At 33.1% G+C, this 20,680-nt stretch overlaps 1 protein-coding gene across 2 annotated transcripts in view; it reads left to right on the forward strand.

Annotated features, from left to right (window-relative positions):
- The first annotated feature begins 520 nt into the window (after positions 1 to 520).
- The window catches only part of LOC129220240 (uncharacterized), a 108,569-nt gene continuing 88,409 nt past the window's right edge, over positions 521 to 20,680 (forward strand). For both annotated transcript variants that reach the window (XM_054854607.1, XM_054854608.1), the window contains exon 1: positions 521 to 686. The gene's annotated coding sequence lies outside the window, so the exon portion shown is untranslated. The remainder of the gene's footprint in view (positions 687 to 20,680) is intronic.

The following is a 20,680-nucleotide window of genomic DNA, read 5'->3' on the forward strand; positions in this document are numbered from 1 at the left end:
AAGTACTTTCTTTCTTGGTTTTTAATTGTGACATTTTTTTCTTACAACAATAGCTGTTTCAAAATCGCGGAAAATAAAGTAGCTACTTCATTTTAAATTATAGGAGATAAATATTAATTTCAAAAAAAAAAAAAAAAAGTTTTTGTAACAAAACAAATGAATAAAATAAAATTGCCAAAAAAGCAGGCCCGTTATTTCAAATTTTTCCCAGAGGGGTACAGACCAAATTTATACTAAATGCAAATTTTATCGGAAAATACCGAAAATCACTCCTACTAAGTAAAAATATCAATTTTTTTCGTATTCAGAGGGGCAAAAATAAAAAAGGAGCACCAGGTACTTCTAAAATCAAGCTTAACAATAGCAAAAATTCCTGTAATTCGGTAGTTATATCCAACATAAATGACTCTTCGTTGGCGGTCAGCTTGAAACGACTCGGCGACATCCGGAAAGTATCGCCAAACGAGCGCGTGAAACAACCTTTTTTAGAGAGCGGCATTTGTTGCTCTGTATCGTCCGCGCTCACGCTATTCGCGGGGCTTTTTAGTTTTTCATGATAGGTAAATTTCCTCTTTTATTGGATGTAGTTCATTCTATGGCGCTGGATACACAAAGCGAGAATGGAATTTATCGCTACCAGTGGATGGTATTCGAATTGGGAATTGAGTGATAATTACTGCAAAACGGTAAGTGATTTTATTCATTTTACATTTTTCAAATTTCGCGAGTTTTGATAAGCAAATTTGATAAATGGTCTTACGATTTGAAATCTTTTTCTTTCTTTTTTATGATTATTAAATCTGAGCTAGAATGAATTTCAAAGTGTTATCAATCAACTTCGTTTTAATTCATTTGAAAATTTTAAAATTAAATATCTAATTTATTTCAAAACAGTTTAAATTTAAAGTCAAAATTTAGAAACTCAGATAAAATGAGTTTTCTCCCAGGGGCGGAGAGAGGGCTATAACTTTTCGTAATATAGATATTAAGTACGCATATATTGACAGCCCAGCTGCACGACATTCAGAGACTGCAACTTTGCCATTGTTTTTGGCTCATCATTCTGGAATAGCCATAAATAAGGTGGAAGCAGGTATTCTCTTACTGAAACTAAGAGATTTACATATATGTTATAGTCAGAGATATTTTAAATGCCCTTCCAAGCGTATTCCATGCATTGGTAATCAGAAATACGCCTAAAAACTTTCATTTTCACTAAATCATAAAGCGTATTTTTACGCTTTATATGGGAAAAAATAAATAAACAAATAAATAAATAAATAAAAATAAAAATAGTTTCCTTTGAAAAGGGGCGGCAATGGTATGAACAAAATCTTTAAAAAATTATGTACAGTTTTAATTACTTTAAATTATTTTTCATTTAAACGTTTTCTAATCATGCATTTTTGTTTGTTTTTTGATGCTTTTTTTTTCAATAAAATGCATTGAATTCATATCCTTTGCCTCTCCTTTCCTTGGAAAACATTAAAATGACGGGCCTGACCCAGGCCCGGATCTGCGTACCCGCAGACCCCACTGCGCGGGAGGCCTACGTTTTTAAAGGGCCCAAAGACCCGAACTAGCACTAAGACTTAACGTTACAAATATACACCACGGACCCTACAGATTTTGTTTCAGGGGGGCCCAAAATTTATAGATCCGGGCCTGGCCTGACAACAAAAGTGCTCAATGACATGGAAAGCAAATTTTCTAACGATGAAATGGAATACGAGAGGAAGAGAAGGATGTGCACTAATTTTATTTTTTAACCGTTAATGTAAGAAAATTTAAAAAATATTCAAAGAAAATAATTTTAAAAATTAAATTGCTTTTTTTCGCGATCACACATTTTTTTTTTTTTTTTTCAAATTACGAAACCTTGAAATACGCTTGGGAGCTATCCAATAATGGTGTCACATTTTTTTTTAAAAATCATATCTGGCCAGGGGTGCCCCAATAGGAGGCCACGGTAGGTCTCTGTGAGCTTCCAAAAATGTCCTAATTCGACTAATTTTGCTCTGGCGGTTCGGCAAATTTGAGGACAGAATTTCAAAGTTGCAATTCTTAAATGCCCGAGTGTCTATTTACATTAATTTATTCTATAATTGTACCCATATTTTTCATTTCGCTAAACTTTAGAATTCTATTCGGCTAATAAATAATTCCCGCCTTTTCAAAAGTTTGTACTGGAACCGCTCCTTCCTTTGTTACTAAGTGTCACTCTTCACCTTACCCCCTCCCCTCCTCCTGTCACATGTCACACTCTTTTACATAAACAGTGTTACAAAAATGCGTGATATCACACTTCTTGTTTTCCGCTCCTTCCTCCTTGTCGCAAACACTCAATTTTACGTGCCATCATTTGTGGGCGATTCATGACTAAGTTTTTGACACGTATTTTTCGATTTTCAATGCTTGAAATACGCTTGTAGGGATGTTAAACTCTTCTGATCCAAATATTAATTGAGTAACCAAAGGATGAGTCCGCTTGTTTTTATGTTTCTGATTTTTGTAATTTTTCAAAGAATTAATGGTATTATCCTGAGTCACGCGAGCATTAAAGGCTTTACCTGTTGCTTCGATATTCCTAAGTCAGAAAATCCTGTTTTTACAGCTTCTGAATATGATATAGTGTTTCCCTCAGATATTTTTAGGAGGACTCTGCGCCCTGCCCTCTTTTAGACAACCTTCGATGCGCCATGCCCTTTTTTTTTTGGCATTTCTCAATGCCCCCCTTTTTGTCCGTTTAAAAGTTATTAACACTTGATTACAAACGCAAATTTTAATGCTCGAAAGGTAAAAATTCCTTTCAGCATGGCTTCGAAAGGCAACTCTCGTTTCCCTTGCTCACTAGAATGGGTGTGGGAAGATAATACTAAAATCTTTGTTCTTTTTTTTTATTACAAAATTTGTTTGAGAAAGTATACCTTATTAATTGAAGGAGTGCTTTTTTATCAGGAAGAGCCCTGCCGCTTTTTATGTATGAGGCAGTGTGAAGCAAAGGGATGTAAGTTGCAAAATTAAAAATTTGGAGATAACCAGTACAAATAGTAGGGGAACATGTCCTCTGTCTTGTGGCAAGACATAGTACTAGTAGCTCTGGTTTGTGCTGCTGTACAGCATGATTTAGAAAAAAAATCAGTGAAAGCCTACCTAAGACATTATCTTTATATGCGGTTTATTCAAAACTTGAAAATATTCACTTACATCCCTTTGCTTCTCACTGTCTCATATAGAGGGAACACTAAGATATAGATACAGTGAAACCTGTGTAAGTTGACCACTCGCAGTGCAGTACTTTGATGGTCAACTTAGACAGGTGGTCAACTTATAAAGGGCGGTAATGATTTTTTTTTATTAATTTTTTGTCATTTCTTGCACCATGTATTCATTTTTTGAGTTATTCACCCTTATTCTTTCTGTTCAATTCACTTTCATTGTTCAACATTATTGAAAGTGAAACAATAATAAAAAAAATTTTTTCCTTGTTTTTCACTATATTAGACTGTAGTTTTAGAAATTCCATACGTACCGGCTAATTTTCTCTGGCTTTCTCCATTTTCAATTAATTTTAATATAATATTTCATACTTTTTATTAATCTCAAGTTCAACTAACTTTCTTTTTCAAGCCTTTTTTGTACAACTTATAGTACAAAGAGCAATAAGCGCGACTCTCCCAGTTCATAAAGGCAAAACTAAATTGTTTTATCTCTTAATCCCTTGCGCCAGAAACATGTAACTTTACCCATTAGCAGGCCCAGATCTGCGTATCCGCGGTGCGAGGGGCCCGCGTCCTTAAAGGGGCTAACGGCCCTAGAAATTGAAGAAGAAATCGAAAAAAACTAGCACTAAGACTTATTCACTTTACAAATAGACACAGCTGGCCACTAGGGAGGGGCCCTACACATTTTACTGCAGGGGGGCCCAAAACGTATAGATCCGGGCCTGCTTTTTTTAGCACTATTCATGTGTTGCCACAACATATTGCAACTGAAAGAAAAGACTTAGAACTTTTCTACTGACACCTATTTTCATTGAACAGAGTACAAAAAGCTATCTTATTTAGAACAGCAAATGAAAAACAAGTTGAGAATAAAGAGCAGCATAAGCTTTATGCTGCTGTTTAGTTAGTATAATGCTAGTCTGTCATCAAAGCATTAAAAACATTTTTGGAAAGTTATATAAAAAAAAATAATAATAAATGAATAAATAATAAAATAAAATAATTTGCTGAAGAATGTTTAATAAAATAAACCAAGTGGTCAACTTACAAAGGGTTTTTACAATACTCCAAACCAAATTTGGCGTACATTAGTGGTCAAGATAGACAGGTGGTCAAGATAGAGAGGTGGTCAAGTTACGGAGGTTTTCCTTCACTATATGAGATAGGACTAATTCCGTTCCTGACAAAAGCGGTCAACATAGACAGGTGGTCAACTTACAAGGGTGGTCAACTTTACAGGTTTTACTGTACCAAATATGGACCACGAGAAACATTTTTATTTTTCTCTCCTTTGCCGATATTATTCGCATTAGGTTGTGAGCTATTGGATTGTAAAATCTGAATCAAATGCGCAGCTGTAATCACATCTGATGAATTAAATGCGCAATACAAGGCTTAATTTGCATGGGGGCTAATTTTCGCGCATCCTATCCCTTTTATGAGAATATAAACATTTTTGACGACATTAAGGCTATCTACGCCGTAAAATAAGTTTTGGGGGCTGTAAAGTTTGCAGTTTCTTCGTTAGAAACTAAGAAACTAAGCCCTAAATGACGCAATGAGTGTTTGTTCGTGCTCAATTCATTTGGACAAAAAGATACATTGTTGCGCATATATGTCAAATTCAAATTTTGGGCCAAAATTAGATTTTAAAATTTTGCTTAAAGCAACTGTACAAACGACCGCGAAAATTAACATCGATATTGGCGAATCAAATTGCATAGATATGAATATTTTAATCAGAATATTCACCTCTTCGATAGCATCAAATTTATTTATTTTTTTTAATTAGTTTGCATGATCTCAATGCTGTAATAAAATTCCGTCTTATTTGTAAATTATCTTCTTCTTTTTACCCCTGATTCGTACATTTGTACTTATATTTTTCGAAATGTGTAAACAAATGTTTTTTAAACGATACTACTTCCTCTCTTCAATTTGAGGTTAACGTCCAAGAAGAGCTTTATCCTAAGCATGGGTGTGTCTATATTTGTCCGATTCGTTGCTATGGAAACGTGCATGATTTGCTATGCATGCGGGGATATCGAGAATTGCTTTGTGAACTGTAATGCACCAAATGTATGTCTGAGGTGTTTTTAACTAAATTATTGAGTGCCCTTGTTTCATCAGTGGTTCATAAATTTCATTGTACCCTGGTAATCAAACTAATGACTAGTTTAAAACTGGCTCGTCATTTTAAATTTTTCCGATGAGGGGGAAAGGGGAGTGGTAGAATAGTGGTAGATTACGCTCAATAGTATTCCCCCCCCCCAAAAAAAGGAGCAGAATGCTTCCAGATATAAGAGGACTTTAATTTTGCTAAAAAGGCACTTTTTAGTAGAAATTTTGTAGTAGAAAAGGATTTTTTTTTTCTTTTTTGTATTGCATATGCATTTAGGACCCAAGTATTTTTCACAGGAAATTTATTTTTTTTTTCATTTTACAAAAAGCTTTTTGATGTTTAGTTTGAAAAATCATGCTAAAAACTGAGAAAATTTACATTTATATTAGAATTACGTTATTGTGGATACTGAGGTGAGTGTTACGTTTCAAGGACAGGCTTGAGCAGGTCTTTACCACTCAAAAAAAAAGAAAGAAAGAAAAGTTTACTTCTGTGATTTTGTTTTGATAAAACTTCAAAAGAGCAAGGAAGATGGAGAGGAAGAAGAGATAGAGGAGTATTGAGGGGGCGTGGGGATGAAAAAAAGAGGGGGTAGGGAGCATGTAACTTTAACTTTAAAAGGGACGGTGCGCAGCGCCTTCCTAAAAACTCCTGGAGGAAGCACTACTCTTATATGTATTACTGCTTACTTATATGTAAAAAACTTTCATAGCCAGGAGAACTTTCTTAAGGTCAAATTTCCTGGTTAGCGATTAAAACATGATGAGTTTAAAAAAATGAATTTGAAAATTTTAGCAGTAATGAAAGGTTTGCAACATTTCCGGGTATGTCTCGTCAGATGTTCAATACACTTCGAAATACACGTTACAGTGGAAAGCAAAGTTATTATTCACTTTTCCTATTTAGTAAAACTAATTGAAACATTAAAGAATTACGAAATATGTACTTTACTTGCATCGCAACTACTATTATCAAATTTTTGAAAACTAAAAGGTTGCTTCTTAAGAGTGAGAGAATATTTTTTTTTTCAATTGATTAGTTTAAGAAATAGAAGCTCTGTGTGTGGAATTGCTGATAACTTGAACGTCCAATAGCGTTTGGAATTCATAATCATGCATGAGTGAAAAAGTTACGCATTAAAAAGTTCAACTGTATAGATTATCTCTTTCATTATTGTGCTTAAATGGGCGATTTGGATGAAAATGAAATCAAGTTGTCTTATGTTCGATATCTCCGATGGTAATTGTTGTAAAGTTCAATGGACTCATATTGCCGTGGGAAGATATAGGGCAGTATCTATAAACTATATTTTTTTTTTTTCATTTTTGTTATCTCTTGTATTTTAGTTTCATTGTACAAGATTGCTTTTTTGGTTTCCTATGAAAATAAATCACGGGAAAAAAACGCATCAAATTCCAACATTTCCATATTGCGAGTAAAGAATCCAAAACGCGTTTTTTCAACTCTCTCAAAAACTCCATTCTGCAGATCGTACCCTTTACCTTACCCGAAAAAATTTTATTGTTTTATTTTATTGAATATATATATATATATATATATATATATATATATATATATATATATATATATATATATATATATATATATATATATATAAAATAATAATAAAAGTGAAAAATATTGAAAAGACCACACCAAGAGCCCATAGATGCGCATCGCAGCAAAACTAAAAAGCCAAGTAAATATAAAATTAAGCAAACAGAATTACAAATATTAAACAAATTATAAATAACAAATGATGATAAAAAGGAAAAATGCAAACAGCTATTAAGTAGGAATAGAAAAAGAGTGAATCCAGAGCTCATCAGCCGTGGAGGATTCATTAATTATGGTCAAAAGACCAAAATTTTTTAACTATAAACTAGAAGAGAATGCTTAAGCTCCAGTACATGTAATATAGAGTAACAATGGGCAAACGCACCATTTGCTAAGCTAAAAACAATAAACTAGAGCTCAAACATAAAACTAAAAGCAGGGGGTTTCGCCTCGACTAATTAGGAAAACAAGTTCCGATAATTAGCCTTCCACGGGACAGTACCTGCCAATAACAAAATTGTCTTACCTTGAAATCCAAGTAAACATATCATGTCCGTTGTTCAGCCTGATAAAAAGCCTGTCCATTCGTCAACAAAACAATAAAAATATAAAAATCATGTCCGGAAAACTGTCCAAAGACGTACCAGGTCGCCTGTTTCGCACGTGTAAAAATTTTATCCACTACGGTGATTCATAAAAAAATGGTTTGTCACGGTTGTATCATGCATTTACACAGTTAAACAGTTTCAAAAGAAGCGAAATGTTCATCGAAGGCTATACTTAAGCAGATGTTTTCAACTAGATTTTTAGGGAAGTTATTATGAAAAAGTAAGTTTTTGAGTACTGAAATTTCGTGCTTAAATGCAGAAATGGTGTTGCAAATTCTTTTAATTCTGATAGCTTGAGAAACAATAATGCCAATAAAAACCTTTTTACTAAGGCAGGAGGAGAAATCTTGTAAACTGTTAACTGCGAAATTGAATTCACGTCTTTTATCATAGATTGTAGTGGAACAATTTGAGTCAATTTGTATGTTGATATCCAAGAAATTAAAGCTATTATGATTAGAATTGGTCTTTTTGAGCGTTAATGAACTATGATAAATAGTTTTGCTGAGTTCAGAAAAATTAGGAAAATTTATACACAAAAGGTCATCAATGTATCTACAACAAAGAGGTGTAGAGGAAGGATTGTCAATTAAATATTTTCGTTCATAATATAAAAGAAAAAGGTTGGCTAATGTAGAGCTAAAATTAGCTCCCATTGCTATGCCATTAATTTGAAGAAAACATAAATTACCATTTTTGAAAAAATTATTGAAAATACAAAATTTAAAAAGACCAAGAAAAAACAATTCATTAAAATCAAGGGAATCCTTGACTGAATTAAAAAGTTCTGAAACAGAGGAAAAAAGTTCAACGAGTGGGATATTGGTGAAGAGGTTTTCAAAATCAAAAGTTTCTAAGTGGTTTATATCAAGCATATTAAGTAAATTGATGACTTCAACACTATTATTAACAATCCAGAACCAATTCATTTGTTGAAGTTTAAGTTGTTCAAGAATTTTTTTGAGAAATTGTTCAAGCTTTACACTCAGATTTTTTCCAATGGTGTTGGTGGCAGAGCAAATAAATCGAAATCCAACAGGTGTTTTATGAAATTTTGGAATTGCATATAAGTAAGGTAAGTTAACAGAATCGGGACGTGTCTTTACAGTTGTTGATAAAGCAAGTTCTAATTACTCTATCTGCTGCAAAAAATTATATGCTAATATTTTGAAAAATGAACTAGAAAAAACCACCACTTATGTTTCCTCCAAACTTAATGAATCCTCCATCATCAAAAAATTTTGCTGCTGCGTACAAACTTTTTAAATTGCCACGTCCCGATTCTGTTAACTTACCTTACTTATATGCAATTCCAAAATTTCATAAAACACCTGTTGGATTTCGATTTATTTGCTCTGCCACCAACACCATTGGAAAAAATCTGAGTGTAAAGCTTGAACAATTTCTCAAAAAAATTCTTGAACAACTTAAACTTCAACAAATGAATTGGTTCTGGATTGTTAATAATAGTGTTGAAGTCATCAATTTACTTAATATGCTTGATATAAACCACTTAGAAACTTTTGATTTTGAAAACCTCTTCACCAATATCCCACTCGTTGAACTTTTTTCCTCTGTTTCAGAACTTTTTAACTCAGTCAAGGATTCCCTTGATTTTAATGAATTGTTTTTTCTTGGTCTTTTTAAATTTTGTATTTTCAATAATTTTTTCAAAAATGGTAATTCGTGTTTTCTTCAAATTAATGGCATAGCAATGGGAGCTAATTTTAGCTCTACATTAGCCAACCTTTTTCTTTTATATTATGAACGAAAATATTTAATTGACAATCCTTCCTCTACACCTCTTTGTTGTAGATACATTGATGACCTTTTGTGTATAAATTTTCCTAATTTTTCTGAACTCAGCAAAACTATTTATCATAGTTCATTAACGCTCAAAAAGACCAATTCTAATCATAATAGCTTTAATTTCTTGGATATCAACATACAAATTGACTCAAATTGTTCCACTACAATCTATGATAAAAGACGTGAATTCAATTTCGCAGATAACAGTTTACAAGATTTCTCCTCCTGCCTTAGTAAAAAGGTTTTTATTGGCATTATTGTTTCGCAAGCTATCAGAATTAAAAGAATTTGCAACACCATTTCTGCATTTAAGCACGAAATTTCAGTACTCAAAAACTTACTTTTTCATAATAACTTCCCTAAAAATCTAGTTGAAAACATCTGCTTAAGTATAGCCTTCGATGAACATTTCGCTTCTTTTGAAACTGTTTAACTGTGTAAATGTATGATACAACCGTGACAAACCATTTTTTTATGAATCACCGTAGTGGATAAAATTTTTACACGTGCGAAACAGGCGACCTGGTACGTCTTTGGACAGTTTTCCGGACATGATTTTTATATTTTTATTGTTTTGTTGACGAATGGACAGGCTTTTTTATCAGGCTGAACAACGGACATGATATGTTTACTTGGATTTCAAGGTAAGACAATTTTGTTATTGGCAGGTACTGTCCCGTGGAAGGCTAATTATCGGAACTTGTTTTCCTAATTAGTCGAGGCGAAACCCCCTGCTTTTAGTTTTAGGTTTGAGCTCTAGTTTATTGTTTTTAGCTTAGCAAATGGTGCGTTTGCCCATTGTTACTCTATATTACATGTACTGGAGCTTAAGCATTCTCTTCTAGTTTATAGTTAAAAAATTTTGGTCTTTTGACCATAATTAATGAATCCTCCACGGCTGATGAGCTCTGGATTCACTCTTTTTCTATTCCTACTTAATAGCTGTTTGCATTTTTCCTTTTTATCATCATTTGTTATTTATAATTTGTTTAATATTTGTAATTCTGTTTGCTTAATTATATATATATATATATATATATATATATATATATATATATATATATATATATATATATATATATATATATATATATATATATATATATATATATATATATATATATATATGTAGTTTGTAGGGTAAAGTGCGGATGAAAGTTTCGTTTTAGTCAAAATGGTAGCTCTCAAATTTTTGAGTCGTTCATTCATCAGTTGGTAAATATTACTGATAAGAAATGTTTTTACATCTGAAATGATACAGAATCACTACGAAAGGCAATAATTTCTGTTATTTAAGATTAAGTAGTTGTCAGAACAAATAAAATATTTACTGGTAGAAATTTCCATTTTAGACATTGTATGGTATCGTACAGTTAGCACAGGGGCCCGATTAAGGTATTGGAAGGCCCTAGGCCGAACAGTTTTTCTAGGCCTCTCTTTAGTCAAACCATACAGTTTTATCCTTATTAGGCAATTGGCTAAAGCAACTTTAGCAATTTTGGGGCCTCTAAAATGTAGGATTCTAGACAACGGCCTTGTTGGCATATTCAGTAATCAGGCCCTCGTTACAAAGTTTTTTAATGGGAAATATTAATTGGCGATCAATTTTGGAACCCCTATAATGGTAGCCAAACTTTCTACTTTTTTATCGAACTTATTAAAAGCGAATTTGTCTTTCTTCTTTTTTTGAAGAAAAAAAATATGATTTATAAATAAAAGTAAACTAAATATTGATAAAATGTCAATGCTGTACGATGTTCAGTTAATTAAAAGGATATGATAAAATGATTCAAGTGTTTGTGGGAATTGGTTATGTGCTAACGGGCAGTACATAAATGATGTCCCTTTCTTCAACATTTTTGACCTCCCCCCCCCTCCTTTTTTCTCAAAGTCATACATTACCGTACTCCCTCCCTTATTTGTCACATGTCACGCTTTTCTCTACAACAATCTTATTTTAAAAATGCGTGCTGTCACACTTCTTATTTCTCTCTTGTCACGAACTACCACAATTTTACAACCCCCCCTCCTCGAAACGTAACATTATTTGTGGTCAGTCCATAATGAACGGTAACAAATTGTGATTTGGTTCGCTTGCGTGGTTGTGATTTTGAGAAGGAATCTATTTGGCGATCCAGGATTTTTGTGATGGATCGGTTCTCATGCTCGCGGCGTATTGAAAATTTCACTTTTGTGACAGCAATTTCAAGGAAAGGTTCATTTTAGGATTCGGAAATGAACTTAAAAGACTTCTTACTAATCTTTTATGCAGGATAAATCATAAGTAGAATTTAAGTTGCGGTCTATATCACCTGCATAGTTTTTAATTTTTGATTTTTACAAAAGGAAAGGAGAGAAGGATAGGGAGAGAGAGGAGCGAAATAGGCATAAGGAGAGTGAGAGAGAGACAGGAGGGAGATAGAGATAGAGAAAGAGAAAAACGAAATAGGGATGATAGGGAGATAGTGAGAGAAGAGCGAAATAAAGATTGGGAAAGAGAAGAGCGAAAGAGGGATGATAGGGAGATAGTGAGAGAAGAGCGAAATAGGGATAAGGAGATAGTGAGAGAAGAGCGAGATAGAGATAGAGAGAAAGAGAGAGGGATAGTGAGAGAAGAGCGAGTTAGAGATAGAAAGAGATAGTGAGAAAACAGACAAATCAGCCTTAAATAGCAAATTAAACTTCTTCATTAAGCACTATTCACAAACAGATAAATTTAGATCTCATCAAATTATAATAAACAACGATGACTCGTACTAAATTGTCAGAGAAATGCTAAAATTAAAATTTGATAGAAAATAGGCTTCACTGGTTGCGGACTGGGTAACGTTTGTCGAACGAGTGTAAACTGCGATTAAATGTGCGATTACATATACCACCTCGTGTAAATGGTAACTTAATTCAATTCTACTCACATATATAAATATTTAACAACACGACAAGACAATGTTACAAATACATTGAGATCTCTTTGTCCGAAATAATTCCCACGCCAATGACATTAGCAATCCAATTATGAAACACTCACAGTTACGCACTAAGCCCTCCGGCAATAATTGCCAAAAAACTTAACAAGAAGACAAATCCTTTCACGCTTCAAGAATCCAGTGCTTGGGAGTAAAGGGCATCTCACCTTTTTGCGAAGTGGGGAAGTGGGCAAATGATGTTCTCAGGCCTGCATCATCTAGAAAAAAAATAATAAATAAAAAATTACTGGAGAGTTGAATGAATGGCCGTTATGTTTTATCAGACATCTGTTGGTTTCAAGGCCTTGATCGTTCTTCATCCCAAACCAGTTTCTCTGAGATGCATGGGAGACTCCGTTATGGTATTGTCTTTTGATGGATATTTAATGTTGACAACGCCATCAAGTTGCATTTAATTGTGATTTTTGTGGTTATAATTATCCATTAATATTTTAGAAGCTTACTTGATTTCCGATTATGTAAACCGATTATAAATTCCTTTTTCTTTTTTATCTCACTTAAAAAAAATGTACTTTTTGAAGTTCGTGTAATATGAGGCGTTTAGTATCAGAACCAGCTTAATGTATTTAAAAAAAATACCAATAGGACAAGGAGGGAAGAAACAAAAAACATTATCACGCTCTGCCCACTTATTATTTTTTTTAAAAAGTTTTTTCATTTTTGTACGAATAACATTCGGTACAAGACTTCACTTTTTATTTATTTTTAAAGGGGAGAATCGCCTAATTTTATTTACAGATAAAAATAATTTGGATGAAACTGGTTTGAAATAAATTGGCCTTTTTGTTTAGGTACCGTTTATTAAAATGACTCCGATCTGTTATAGCTTTGAACTAGAATCCCTCTCTTTTTTTCTGAATTAGTAAAATGTCATGTTTCATATTCTTCAAATTTTAAACTTTTTTTAGCTTTAATTATATTTTGTCAGTGGTGGCTGGGTGGGCAAAGCGTTTTACTCGTTTCCAAAAACAAAATGTGAATAATAATTAATATACGCTTCAATCTGTTAATAAAGTTAGCAAATTAATTTCACAGCAGAAACTAAGCAAACATGGATTTGTAGATTTAGAAACTTTTCAAATAATATAAGTTATCTTCCAGCTTAATTCAAGCCATGCGTTTAAAAACTTTTCAAAATCCTTTTCTTTTTTTTACCATATGCGTTTATACTAATATTTAGTTTTATTTTAAAACATATGCACTCGAAAATATTTTACTTGGTACTAACATATTTAAGAGTTTTCAACACAGCAACGATATTTCAAACATTCAACAATAGTACAAGAGTTATCTGAAAGTTAGGCTTAAAAAATGTTCACGCTGTTCTCACAAGATTACCCAAGATCAAGTCTTTTAATTGACAGAATTTGCATGGGAAAGAATAGTCAATGTTTTTACTTCAGAAGTTGAACAAAATTAAAAAAAAAAAAAAAGTGAGCAGGTGATAATGCTTACGTGTCTGTGAATGGATTCTTACTAAAGACGCGATGCAGTTCTTGATTCAAACGTGTTGCTCCAACAATGTAAAAAAGTTTTACAACTTTGGGAAGCTTCTTTCATGCAAACCACACTCAAGAACTGAGGCATATTCTTTGGAGTTCAAAGTTTAAAAATACATATCGCAGTTAAATATTCGATCTTTTGTTTTTAATCAACTTTTATATACAGTGGCTCCCAAAAGTGTTCGTAGACTTTGAAATTTTTTAGTAAAATCAAAATAACTCGAAACTGAATTCGAATATGAAGTCTAATATTTTTTCACATCATTCCTATGTCATTCTAAATACAACCCATTGGTTTTTTCAAAGTATTAACGGATTTTTTTTTTTTTTTTGAAATGGGTTAGAAAACGAAGAGACAGAGAAATAACACGCCACAAAAGTCATCGTAAACTCAAATATTTTCGAATAAATTCATGATTAAAATTATCATATGCCGTTTTATTAATATCTTTGCATTGTGTTGACCCTTATAAGTCATTTGGCTTTAATGTTTTGTTTATTTATTCCTTAATATTGTGCTTATTACTGTAAAATGGCTGGTATTCGTAATAAACCGCAAACACCATTCAAAATTAAAAATTTTTTCCCACAGTAGTGGTAAATTGGTTTGAAATGCCTCTAAATTAGTTAATTTATTTGTTTCTATAGTAAAGTGCTTGATAAAATTCTTTAAAGAAAGGAATCGGACCGAAAACAAGGTAAGAAAAGGTCAACCGGCAAAGTTGACAAAATGTAATCGGAGATTTAAAGTTAAAAAGTTTATGAAAAATACACATTTGAGTGCTGTAAAAGTTTCTAAAGAGTTAAATGAAACATTTTACATTTAATTTTCACCTAAAATTGTCCACCAAGTTCTCTGATTAGCTAGATTAAATGGGATCTCTTCCCGCACAAATTTTCTGGGCCGTGCGAAAAACAGAAAGCTTACGCTTTTCGTCGCAAAATCAATTACAAATAAGCTCAAAACGTTTTACAATTACGTCTTACTTACAGATAAAAAAGAATTTAACATTTTTGGTTAAATTGTTGTATAACTGTAAGTAGAAGAAAAAATTTGGAACTTAATCTTAAGAACTTAGTTGGATCAGTTAATCAGGACGGTGAAGGGGTTATAGTGTGAGAGTGCATATCAGCATCAGGACTTGGTAGTTCGGAATTTTTTGATGAAATAATGAATCACGCCGTTCCTTTAAATATTTTAAAACCCAATTTTGAACTCTTAGCTAAAAATTTGGTTATTGGAAACAACTTTGTTTTTTATCAAGGTAACGATAAGAAGCACACGGTTTTCAACGTTTGCGTCTAGTGCCTCGAAAATTGTCCTAAAGTTTAGAAAATACCCCCTCAATCTCTAAATTTGAACTTAATACAACATATTTAGAGATATCTGGTGGCTAGATTACGAAAATACGGCTTTGAAACGAAAATAGGGCTAGAAACAGTCAGACTCAAAGTGTGGTTGAACACTTACTCAGAAATTACGCAAAAAAAGAAAGAAAAAAGAATGAAATTTATTCCCAGGCGTTTAAAAGGTGCTGTTGATACTGCATGATATTCTACTAAATAATAGCTTAATAAAAAGTTAGATTATTCAATAATATATTGACATTTTTTAAAGTGTACAAAGACTTTTGTGAGATAAAGTTTCCGGCACTTTTTGGTTTTTTATTTTTAAAAAATTAAGTTTAAATATTTTTTAAAAAATTTTCATGTAGTTTTGTTAAAAAAAATGATCATAGATCTTATAATTAAATACCTATTCCGAAATATTAATTCTAACCAATGGATAGGTGCCAATTTCGCTGAAAGTTGTAGGTGTACGAACACTTTTGGGAGCCACTGTATATACTGTATAAAACTGTATAAAAATTTCTGGCTAAGTGGTTTTTTTTTTTTTTTTTTTTTGCTTATTCTATCAATTTCAGTGACTAAAAGTAGCACTTTTGACAAAAGGAAACAACCCCATTCCCGAACTTTACGCATGCATTATTAATTAATGCAACAAAAACTAACCAATTAACATCACATAGTAATTTTTTGCTCCCCTATCGTAATATTTGAGACTAAATCGTTTAAAAGTACTATATTGCGTCAAATCTTGCTCTCCAAAGCTGTTTTTTTTTGAGCAATCACGATTGCTTGTTTCGTTCATTTGACTGTTTTTGGCGTTCCTATGATTTTTATTTTCCCACCAGCACCCTCTGCAGCATCACCGTCGACCGGCTCCTTACGATGCTACTCCTCTAGCGAAAGCGGTCTCGAGGTTGCGTCTATATCCTACACACACGCGCATAAATACACACACCTACACACACACACACACATATTACATACATACACCTACACACACACAAACACATACACACACACGCATACAGACACCTACACATACACACACAAACACATACACACATGCATACAGACACACAAACACATACACACATCCACAGATACCCCCCACACACACAAACACACAACTACCCAAATACTCATGCCTGGACACAAACACACATGCCTACATACACACACACTCGTGATTGCGGAAAACATAATTTGAATTCAAGATGTAAAAATTCAATTTCTTTTTTTTTTTTTTTGAGTTGTGTCACTTTTTTTTATCGGGTGCGAAACGTAGTCTCTTCCAGTCAAGAAAAAGTCACCTTTAAAAATCACAAATTATGAAAACACGAGTAATTTTCAAAAATTCATACTCATGCTGTAGTACGTTTGTTGTAAGTGAAAAAATAGTGTAGTTACTAAGGATAAAATTCTTGTTAGTATGTAGTTATTAAGGATAAAAAAAACTAAAGGATAAAATTCTTGTTATTGACATTTTGGATATTAATTGTGACTTACGAATATTCGGTGCAATATTTGTTTGCAGAGCAAACACCAAGAGGGGGGTGCACCCCAGTTTTCAGAAGTGGGGCCACCAATTTCTTTTTAGCGGTGCAAATAAACGAAGGGAAAGGAAAACTCTTCCTTGTTATAAAAAATTAAAATAGTAAATATAAATGAACGATTGAAATAATAGTGACAAAACGTATTTTTTCTGTAAAATTTTAATGGAAAATGTAATCTTAAAATACAATTTATGATTCTCTTTTATTAAGATTATCGAAGTAAGGGCCGCAGAAATGTGCGCTCCAATCATTTTTTAACGCAAAAAAACGTATTCAGTGCACTATGCATTAGGTCACATAGTGGGTATGTCTGTCTTATCGGAAACTATGGGTCCGGCTCAAATTAAAGTATTGTGCATAGAGTAAAATTAGAATAATGGGAGGGGGATCGGCGACAAAACGTGCACACTTTGTCTCTTGTCTAACCCTAGTTAAACAAAACCATGCTTCATGGTTCTTCAGTTTAAAAATAAATAAATAAATAAATAAATAAATAGGATGGTTTCATAAGGGCTGCCGAAACATTCCCATACGTAATTTTTTTGATGAAACACCTTGTCCTGAAAATCGTTGCTAAGTGGAGGGAAATGCATTGGTCGCCGAAATATATTTGAAACAGAGAGGGGGAAAAACAGTTTAATAATGCTAAGAAAGATTCAAAGTATTGTGATGAATTCACACCAGAAGTTCTAAATGTTTGGACGTAAAAATCGTAAGTAAATCAAAGATTGATCATGAAATGCAGGAGACACATTTAAAATAAAATGAAGTGGAATAAATAAGACCTAAGGTATCACAGAAAATTACCACATCCGTTGTATATGTCCCAAATAATGTCCCAAAATGTTAAAAGTTCTTTTTCTGGGGCCGCAGACGCTTGCATTTCAAAAAAATAAAAATATTAGGCTGGAAATTGGGAATTTTACTATAAGAAATTCAAGCAAATAATCAGGTTTAGCAAAGGAAAATTGGAAGAAAGTATTACCACAATATGTTTTTCAATAATTAAAACTGAAAATGAAGATAGGGACGTAGCCAAAAACTCAGGGTAGAGTGGAGAACTCCAAATCCTTTTTTTATGTCCCTAAAGCTGACCTGGAAATGAGTTTTTAAAAATTCGGTTTTGAAAAAAAATCTGAGAAATTGTTCTCAAACCCCATTCTTTGTCCTAACGTCATTAAAGATGGCCTACACATGAGTATTTAGAACTGCACTTTCGAAACACCACGAGAGTGCGCCCAACTTAACCCCCGAGAAACGCCCTCTCAATTAATCATTCATCATCATTCACAGTCGAATAAATTTCGTTTTAGACTTAAATTTTAAAAAACTCCCTGCGGTCTACCGAACCTGTCCTCCTCCTAATATTACCGAAGATCCTCAAAAATTTCATTGTGAAGGCTTCAGTTCAGAAAATTTTCAGAATCTCCCAGACGCCCTCCAACTCAAACAGTATTGAAAATCGCCTACGATTTCGTTAATTGAATTTCAATATTGAAAATTTTTCCAGGAGAGGACTCCGAATCTCTCCACCCATTAACATTACCAAAAATCTTCTAAAACTGCGTTTTCTACACATCGAAAAATTTTCGAGAGAATGCTCCCCTCTCTGACTCGCCAGCATCTTCGGAAAACGTCTTAAATCTCGCTTTTAGTGCTTCAATTACGAAACCACTTCAAAACTCCCCCCCCCCCCCCCCCCTTTTCATTGAAGGTTGGCAAAAATTGCGTTTTTGGAGCTTTAATTTCAAGAAACTGGCGGTGCATTCAATTTCAACAAAAAAAAAAAAAAAAAGCCTACAACCGCGTTTTTAAGGCTTCAATTTCAAAAAATTTCTGGCGGATGGCCCCGCATCTCCCTTTTTCTAAAAATTACCATAGATCGTCTAAAACTGTCATTTTCGAGCTACAATTTTCAAATTTTTCTCGAGGGAGAACCCCCCGACCCCCCTTTCATTGTCACAATCGGAAATAATTCACAATTCGGTGCTTGGAGTTTGAAATTTGAAAATTTATCAGGGGATGACCCGGAGTCTCTTCCTTCCTTAACATCACCATTGGTCGTCTAAAAACGTGTTTTTCAAACTAAAATCTTGAAAATTTCCCGGTGGAGAGCCCCCCACCCCCGGACCCCTCTCAATACATAATCAAACGTAACGTACAATTGTGTTTTGGGAACTTATATTTGGGGGGTGGGGATTATCGGGAGAGGCTTCCGGATCTCCTCTTCCCTTCCTCCCCAACTTAGATAGTCTAAAACTGCGTTTTTGCGTTTTTACATCTTAAATTTTGAAAAAATGCCAGGAGGAAGTCCTCCGACAGCCCTATTTCTGACTGAACATTATGCTTCGTATTAAATTTATATTGCTAGTACTAAGGTCTTGTAATATGACTATCTCTGCTAAACCAGAAGCTAAATCTTTTCTCTCTCTCTCTCTCTCTGCATATTGGAACATGCGTTTGAAACAATTAAGGGACCGCCAAATGCGTACCCCCCCCCCCCCACGTTTTTTGACGTAGCGGCGGCCCTATTTGTTTGTTTAATATTAAGTTTATTTGTGTTTTAAATACTTTGTACAATTAGTTAATTGCATGTGGGGCAAAGTGAAACAATAGGAATGCTTCCTTCAGTCAAAAGTACCACTTTTAGTCACTGAAATTGATAGAATAAGCAAAAAAAAAAAAAAAAAAAACATGGAGCGAGAAAAAACTTTCATTTTCCCAACAGTTATTTTTTAATTAATTTTTTAAACTGTCCGATTTTTCAAACAAAGTGTGATCTTGATGACGGCACAAATGATACAGGGGATTAGGGGCATCTTTCTACCGCGTTTCTACGTTAGGATAATCAAGAAGCGAATTAAATTTTGTACTCTACGCTTGCTATCAACCATATCGTTGCCAATACACGTGAGTAAAGATGCGAATTAAATATTTTGCTCTGTGAATGGCAACACTGAATGGCATTTCTTCATTTGTGATGTCATCGGCAGAAGTTTAAGTAATTTTTTAAAAAATGCTATTAAACTTAAACAAATCATTCAAAAATGGTCAGATCCTATGCTTTTAAGCACGTTCTTTCAGAAAAAAATGCATCTAAAATTTTTGAAACGACCCCATTGTTCAATACTTTATCAAATCGCTTACGTATTCATTCACTATATATTTCATTTACATTCCTTCATTTAATAATTTCCTTATTTATTTATTCATTCACTATTTTATTCACTTATTTAATTTGTCTCATATAGTGATTTATTTATTTGTTTATTGTTTAATTTTCCTTCCATTTAATTTATTCATCATTTTATTTACTCATTCGTTCGATTAAAAATATCTTTAATAATCGAATACAAAAATATTTTACTTTTAACTTTGCTCTAGAAAAAAAAGAGAAACATTTCCACCTTTTTTTTGAAGGTATAAATTTGCAGCCAAAAAAATAAATAAATAAATAAATAAAAGTTTCAATGCAAGTTTTTTGAAAAATGTATTGCTCTTTCTTTATACATCGTAATTTTCAGAACAAATTTCCAATTTGTTCATTTTGAAAAATCAAATTATCTTAACTGCTCTTAACCAAGCCTCACATTCCCCTATGTAGTACGAATTATATTGCAATTTTTAAAATTCGATTTTTAATTCATTCCATGCCGAGAACGACACTATTAAGATCGCATATAAGTGCATCGCAAAGAAAGAAAACTCTTTTCGACATCTGCTTTACTTTCACTACAATCTAAGTAATAGAACATCTGCCCGTGACTGCTCGATGCTTCGAACAGGTGCCAAAACGCGAGCACATTGGCAGGTCCATTTTTTCCGTGAGGCGACTAAAAAGTGAATTTCGGGAGCGGTGTACTGGTGATTCTACTGTAAAAGGAGGAAACTGTTTCAGGTTCTCGTTCGAAAAATTGGAAATTGCTATGTGCAACGAACTGCGAAAATTCGAAAATCAAAACAAATCT

This window comes from Uloborus diversus, chromosome 4 (assembly GCF_026930045.1).
Source record: "Uloborus diversus isolate 005 chromosome 4, Udiv.v.3.1, whole genome shotgun sequence".
In the NCBI taxonomy this organism is placed as follows: Eukaryota; Metazoa; Arthropoda; class Arachnida; order Araneae; family Uloboridae; genus Uloborus; species Uloborus diversus.